The sequence below is a fragment of the Dermochelys coriacea genome, chromosome 1 (genome assembly GCF_009764565.3).
Source record: "Dermochelys coriacea isolate rDerCor1 chromosome 1, rDerCor1.pri.v4, whole genome shotgun sequence".
In the NCBI taxonomy this organism is placed as follows: domain Eukaryota; kingdom Metazoa; phylum Chordata; order Testudines; family Dermochelyidae; genus Dermochelys; species Dermochelys coriacea.
The window spans coordinates 5,044,208-5,052,410 of NC_050068.2; the positions used below are offsets into that span (position 1 = coordinate 5,044,208).

An 8,203-nucleotide genomic window follows, 5' to 3' on the forward strand; every position below is an offset into this window, starting at 1 on the left:
ACTGGGATAGGAGCTAGCTGCGTCTTTGTTGGGGAGTTGAGGCCCACTTGCACCCCTTTGCATTGCTGGGGCAGCACAAACTGAGGGGAGAAGGAGGAAATCTGGGCCTGAGTCTCTTGCTAGGTCTCCTGTGTGTCAGACCCTCACTCGCACACACAGCTCCGCCCTGCCTCGGTGGGGAGTGGGCTCAGGAGGTGTGTGGTGTGCAAAGCCATCAACAGGTGAGCTGGGGGTGCTGTGTGAATGGCTTATCCTGGGGCTCTGACATGACTCAGTCACAAGCACCTGGCTGAGGGGGTGGGGGAAGAGTGGATGTCCATGCCCCTTGAATAACCCCTGTGCATCGCTGGTGCAGCACCCATGGGTCATGCAGCACCCAGAGCTCTCGGGAAGGGCCAGGACTGCGACTGCAAGACAGGCCTGCAGCTTTTTGCAGAGCCCCTTGTTTTTTAACTAGAAACAGAACAGCTACAGACTGGCTGTAATAGGAAACAACATCCACGTCCCTTCTCTTTATTGACTGTATCAACAAGAATAGTGAGATTGGAGCAGCCACCGATATGGATCTTTATTAGCCAACCTCTCACCTGTCCCCTGGCTCTCCATGAACACATTCAATTTTTAAATGCTGCTGCCTGCCTTGGTTTCCTTCCACCAGTGTGCATTGCCCTCCCTCAGCAGTGTTTGGGGACAGCCCACTACCCATTCCTCCAGGTCTTAGATGTCAGCTGAACCCCTCTCTACACAGTGGAGATCAGTAGCTCATGTCATCTCAGATGTAAGTGTCCAGGATGGAATAGGTGGCCCATATATTTTATGCCAATATCAGCAGCACAGGATCCAGATAATGAACTGACTCTTTATTTGATGAACACGCTGATTATCCTCACATGAAGGTGTTTGCTTTTCACACTGTACACGATTGGGTTCATCAGGGGTGGGACAAGCAGGTAGACATAGCCCAGGAGAATCTGAAGCAAGTGAGAAGAGCTATTCCCAAATCTGTGTATCAAAGACAAGCCAATGTCTGATGTGATGAAGAGCAAGACGGCACAGAGGTGGGAGTCACAGGTGTTCAGGGCCGTGAGGCACGCGATGCTCAGCACTGTTTTTATGATCATCACATAAGAGAGAAAGATGAGCAATGAATCCAACCCCACTGTTAAGAGTTTAACAGACAAGCCATAGATGCTGTTGACTGTGATGTCGGAACAAGCCACCTTCATGACCTCCTGGTGCAGGCAGTAGGGATGGGAGAGGACGTTGTCTCGACAGTATTGGAACCCTTTCAGGAGAAAGGGGAGTGGGAATACTAGAACCACTCCTCTTAGCACACACACCAGTCCCATCATGGCTGTTCTTGGTGGAGTTAAGATGAAAGCATATCTCAGCGGGATCTCAGATCGCAACAAAACGATCAAAGGCCATCAGCAACAGCATGGAGGATTCAGTTAATGAAAGCGAGTGGATGAAGAAGACCTGGGCAAAACAGGAATCCAGGCTGATCTCCTTAGAGTTAAACAAGTATATGCCCAGTATCATTGGCATGGTGGATAGCGATAAGCCAAGGTCTGTGACGGCCAACATGGAAAGGAAAATGTACGTGGGCTCATGGAGGCTTGGATCAGTTTTTATAATGAACAGAATCACTGAATTTCCTAATATCGAAATAACATGCATTAAGCAGAAGGGAATAGAGATCCAGAGATGGACGTCTTCATGTCCAGGTATCCCTGTGAGAAGAAACACTGCAGAGTTGAATTTGGTGTCATTGACAGCTGATATAATGTACTGGGCTGGTCTGAGGAGTTTTGAGCTTTCTTTCCTGAAAAGAAAAAGAACAGGAGACTAGATGATATTTAACTAGACATCTTTCTGACCTCAGTGGAAATTTAGAGCATCCCAAGAGCTGAAGGAAGATTAGCAAAAATATTGTCTTGGTTTTTCATCACTGATAGGAAGATAGGCATTGCCAGATTCGATCAGACCTGTAGTCCGTATAGCTCAATATCCAGTGGTCAGTTCCATATGCTGCAGAGGACTGTCTAAGAAGCTCTGCAATAGGCAGCTATGAGATAAACTGCTCTCAGGGAATGTTTCCCCCTGACACCCACTAGTTAGAGACATATTTTTTGGTATAAATAAGGAAGGTTTAAAGCCCTTACAGATTCTTTTAAAAACCCTCATTATTGTAATTTAATTTTCTGCTTAGCCATATGAACATCCCATTCCTCTTTGAATCTTGCTAAGTTTTGGCCCCATTGATATCTTGTGGCTGGGAGTTCCACAGCCTACTTGAGCACTGTGTGATTTTACAACTGTGACTTTACCACACACACAGTTTCTTGCCCTCCATGTCTGAGTGTGGCCCATTGTGTCATGACATGTGTGTAAACCCATGGTGAAAATGGTCGTTGTATTTATCTATCCTGCATAGAAGCTATTGTGGTAAACCCAGGACAAACAGCTACAAAAGGGGGTAGTAATTAGTCCCAGGGGATTAAAAGACCGCTCCCTATCCACTGAGGAGAGAGAAACATGGGGTAATAAGGTTTAGCTGGAAAAGGGGTTGCTAGGGAACCAATCAGCTGACTCCAACTACTTGGGACCTTTTTAACCCGTCCCCTGGGTGGTAGGAGGGGGAAAGTGAGGGAGTGAGAGGAGCAGGGAAGCTGCCAGTAGGCTGTTTGCAGCAAGACACCAGACCTTCCCCGTAGGGAGGCTGCACTCACTCCCCAGATGGGAAGGAAAACAAGCACAGGGGACTGACTGAGGAGAGGAGTAGCAGGACCCTGTGCCACCTATAAGGATTTGCCTTGCCCCAAACCTGAGTCTCCAAGGCTAAAAAAGGACTGAGCCTACTGGCGAACAAGGTATTTTGACACACTTGGTGTGAGAAGTGTGATGTGGTGAGTGAATAAGGCTCTGTGGCAAGACGTCTCAGGGCAGGGTAAATCTCACACACACACACACACACACACACACACACACAAAATGGAGGATGTAGTGAAGGCATTGGTACAGGCCACTGTGGCCCAGCAAGAGGCTAACAGGGTGCAGATGACTGCTCAGCAAGAGTCAGTACGCGTCCAACAGGAGACAAACCAATTACTGATGAACCAGGCGGCCCAAGATCGAGCCACCCTGAAAGAAGTAGTGAACCAGTTAAAAGCCCTGACCATGCTGACGCACAGGACTCAGGGGATCCGGCCGCTGTAGGTAAGCAACTATTTACAGAAGATGACTACGGATGACGATATAGAGGCCTATCTCCTCGCCTTCGAGAGGACGGCACTGCGGGAGGCCTGGCCCCAAGACCAGTGGGCAGGTATCCTGGCTCCATTTCTGTGTGGGGAGCCCCAGAAGGCCTATTTCTATGTGACCACAGAGATAGCTATGAATTACCCCCAGCTGAAGGCAGAAATTCTGGCAAGGTCATCATCAGCCATACGGGCCCAGCACTTCCATGAGTGGAAATACCAGGACAGCAAACCGCCAAGGTCCCAGCTATTTGATTTAATCCATCTCGCCCAGAAGTGGCTCTGCCCCAAGACCCATGGGCCGGATAAGATAGTGGAAATCCTTATGTTGAACAGGTGTATGAGGGGGTTGCCGTTGGACATACAGGGGTGGGTCTGGCAAAACGATCCCTCCTCCTATAATGAACTAGTTGCCCTCGTAGAGAGACATCTTGCAGCCCAAGACCTTTCGCAGACCACCGGGGGAGGAAGGTACCAGAATTGGAGACAAGTCTCTGCGCTGAGGCCCCGGTTTTCCCTAGCACCAGGCCAGACTATGGAGGGAAGGAAGGAGGCTGAAGAGCAGCCAGGGGTCCCGGAGAGACTTGAGGACTGGGGGAGAAAGGCTCAGGGGATATAGCCCAGTAGCCCGAAAAATCGGGGACTGCCCCGAGCAGGGTACTGATGTTATGCATGTGACGAATTGGGGCATATCGCTGCCCAATGCCCAAATCTAGAAGAGCCCATGCAATGCGAACTGGTAGATATAAGGGGACCATGTGATCTAATAAGTCTAGTAGGTGTTGCAATGGTCCCTCATAGATACACTAAACCCGTTAAGATGAATGGTATAGAGACCACTGCGTTAGTAGACTCGGGAAGTGCAATCACGCTGGTCTCGGGAAAGTTGGTCAGGCAGGCTCAGGAATATCCTGTGTGCATGGGGATGTCAGTTATTACCTGACCATCCCCATAAAAATAGAAGTTCTTGGAAACCCCACTAAGGTGATGGTGGGAGTAGTTCCGAAACTCCCCTACCCAGTCCTTATCGGACGAGACTTCCCGGGATTTGATAGCCTATTCCCTGGGGAGAAGGTGGAAGAAAATAATGAACCCAGGACCCAGGGGGTGGCCCAGATAGATAACCGTCCCCCGACCTTCCATGAATTTGGCCAGGATTTGTTCTCCCCGCTGGGAAAGCCCCAGAAGTCTCGGAGGGAACGGAGGGCGGATAAAAGGAGGGGAACAAGGATCTTGACCCAATACCAGAAATCTACGCTTGTAGGGGAAAGAGGTGGCTCAACGGACAGCGGGACAGGCAGGAGATCAACGACCCAATAGCCGGACCTTGTTCCCCGGGGGTTTTCCCCAAGGGGGAGACAGAGGTAGATCCCCCTGAGTTTGGATAAATGGGGACCTAACTTGGGAATTTTGGTCAGGATCAGGCCAATGATCCAATATACAACAATATTCATAAAGAAGTAGTCGAGGTAAATGGGGTCCCCGTGGAGGGGAGAGTCAAGGGCCCAGGGCCATATTATGTGATCTGCTATACAGAGTAGTCCAGGTCCAAAGCAAGTTGTAGAACAACTCTTGGTCCCACAGAAGCATCAGAGGGGTGTGATAGATCTGGCCCACAGCCATCTGTTTTGGGGCCATCTAGAGGTAGATAAGACCCTTGATTGGATTCTGCAGAGGTTTTTTTTGACCTGGCATTTATGCGGCTGTCCAGCGATATTGTACCTCCTGTCCAGAATGTCAGTTACATGGGCCCCGACCACACCTAAGGGCCTCTTTGGTACCTATACCAATTATTGAAATCCCATTCGAGCGAATAGTTATGGGTCTAGTAGGGCCACTAGAGAAGTCAGCCCGGGGTCATCGGTACATTCTGGTAGTACTAGATTATGCCACCCAATATCCCAAGGCTGTACCTCTACGGAACACCATGTCCAAGACCATAGCCAAAGAGTTAGTCTGGATTTTTTCCAGAGTAGGGATACCTAAAGAGTTCCTGATGGATGAAGGGACCCCCTTTGTGTCTAAGTTAATGAAGGACCTATGTACAATGCTCCATATATGGACCCTCAGGACGTCAGTCTATCATCCCCAGACTGATGGTCTTGTCGAACACTTCAATAGAACATTGAAGAATATGGAAAGTGATTAGTCACAACGGGAAAGACTGGGATGTCCTGTTGCCTTACTTACTGTTTGCTGTTTGGGAGATTCCCCAAGCTTCCACTGGATTCTCCCCATTTGAGCTGTTATATGGTCGCCACCCCAGGGGCATATTGGACATGGCCAAAGAGGGCTGGGAAGAACATCCGAACACCAGGAGAAACATTGTTGAACATGTATTGCAAATGAAAGACAGGATAGCCCAAGTCTCCCCCCTTGTGCGCGAACACCCGGAGAAGGCCCAAGGGGCCCAATGGGCATACTACAATCGCCAAGCAATGACCCGGAAGTTCCAGGTGGGAGACCAAGTAATGGTGCTCATACCCACGGCAGAGAGCAAGCTCCTGGCCAGGTGGCAGGGGCCATATGAAATAATAGAAGCCATAGGAGAAGTCGACTATAAGGTCCGACAGCCGGAAGCTGGAGCAGATCTACCATATAAACCTGCTGAAACCATGACAGGATAGAGAAGTGCATGTGGTTGCGCTAGGGGCACCATCCCCTAAAAGCAACCAGCCCGACCAAGTAGGAATATCCCCGGAGTTGACTCCGGAGCAACGGTCTGAAGTGATTAGATGTGTTCTCAGAAAAGCCAGGCAGGACTACTGAGGTTCACCATCACATCCTCACAGGGCCTGGAGTGAAGGTGAACGTCAAGCCATACCGGATCCTAGAGGCCAAAAGAGAGGAGATCAGGACAGAGGTCAGGAAAATGCTGGCCTTCGGAGTCATTGAAGAATCTCCTAGCCAATGGTCAAGTCCAGTGGTTTTAGTGCATAAGCCGGATGGCAGCGTGAGGTTCTGCAACGACTTCCGAAAGCTGAATGAGGTGTCCCAGTTTGATGCGTACCCTATACCCCGGATAGATGAGCTAATTGACAGATTGGGAAAAGCACGGTTTATGTCTACCCTTGACCTGACCAAGGGATTTTGGCAGATCCCCCTGGCCAAGGCTGATAAAGAGAAGACAGCCTTTGCAACTCCAGAGGGACTATATCAGTACACCATCCTCCCCTTTGGGTTGCATGGGGTGCCCGATTTTCCAAAGGCTCATGGACAAAGTGTTGCAACCTTCCCAGTAGGGAGGCTGCACTCACTCCCCAGAAGGGAAGGAAAACAAGCACAAGGGACTGACTGAGGAGAGGAGTAGTACAGTATCCCAGCCACAGACTGTCCCCATATCTACTCTAGCAACACCATCATAGGACCCAACAACATCAGCCACACCATCAGGGGCTCATTCACCTGCTCATCTACTAATATGATATATGCCATCATGTGCCAGCAATGCCCCTCTGCCATGGACATTGGCCAAACCAGACAGGCTGTACATAAAAGAATAAATGGACACAAATCAGACATCAGGAATGGTAACATTCAAAAGCCAGTAGGAGAACACTCCAATCTCCGTGGACACTCCATAACACATTTAAAAGTAGCCATCCTTCTTCAACAAAAAAACTTCAAAAACAGACTCCAAAGAAAAACTGCAGAGCTACAATTCATTTGCAAATTTAACACAATTAATTTGGGCTTGAATAGGGACTGGGAGTGGCTGGCTCACTGCAAAAAAAATTTCCCCTCTCTTGGTATTGACACCCTCTCATCAACCATTGGGCGTGGGCCACATCTACCCTGGCTGAATTGGCCTTGTCAGCACTGGTTCTCCACTTGTAAGGTAACTCCCTTCTTTTCATGTGCCAGTATATTTATGCCTGTATCTCTAATTTTCACTCCATGCATCTGACAAAAGGGGTTTTTTGCCCACTAAAGCTTATGCCCAAATAAATCTGTTAGTCTTTAGGGTGCCACCAGACTCCTTGTTGTTTTTGTGGACACAGAATAACACAGCTACCACTCTGATACATGAAATATATGGCAGAATGTGGGTAAAACAGAATAGGAGACATACAATTCTTCCCCAAGGAGTTCAGTCACAAATTTAATTAATCCTTTTTTTTAATGAGCATCATCAGCATGGAAGCATGTCCTGCCATGGGAAATGTCCCCTCATCTTGAATACAATAGTTTCTGGATTCACACTGTCAAAGAAGCACAGCTGTAGTTCCAACACCACCAGACATAGGAATGCCTCACCTTCAAAATCTTTCAGCATCCATCACTTCATCTGAAAAATAAAACAAAATGTTCCCCCTCCCTATGTAGCAGGAGGTTACACAATAACAAAAACTAAATTTATTAACTTATGCTCAAACCATGCAGCTGAGTTCTCCCTCTCCCTTTCTCAGGGGTGAGCTCTTGATTTTTTTCTCACTGTGTTCCAAACACCCTCTTCAGGTCTAGCATGTGCAGTAATTTTAATTTGTTTGGAACCTATCAGGGTTTTATCCTTTCCAACTTTTCAGCTGTGAGGAGTGGAACCATTTCAGTGTAGTTTTCTTCTCTGGCTGGATTTCTATCTGATAAACAGTGGAACTTGTCTTATTGCAAATTCTCACAGGTCCTGCCCAGACTAGATTTAGGGTTGTCAGGGTTCCCTCCCCCTCTGAACTCTAGGGTACAGATGTGGGGACCTGCATGAAAGACCCCCTAAGCTTATTTCTACCAGCTAAGGTTAAAAACTTCCCCAGGGAACAAATCTCTATTTGTCCTTGGATTGAGTTATGCTGCCACCACCAAGTGATTTAGACAAAGAATCAGAGAAAGGACCACTTGGAGTTTCTATTCCCATAAAATATCCCCCAGGCCTACACCCCCCTTCCTGGGGAGGCTTGAAAAATAAACAAGGTGAGCACAAACCAGACTCTTGGGTTTGTAGGACA

The 8,203-nt window shown here is 48.3% G+C and overlaps 1 pseudogene; it reads right to left on the minus strand.

The window, feature by feature from the left end:
- Positions 1–860: 860 nt before the first annotated feature.
- On the minus strand, positions 861–2,356 carry LOC119847542 (annotated as a pseudogene).
- Positions 2,357–8,203: the final 5,847 nt, after the last annotated feature.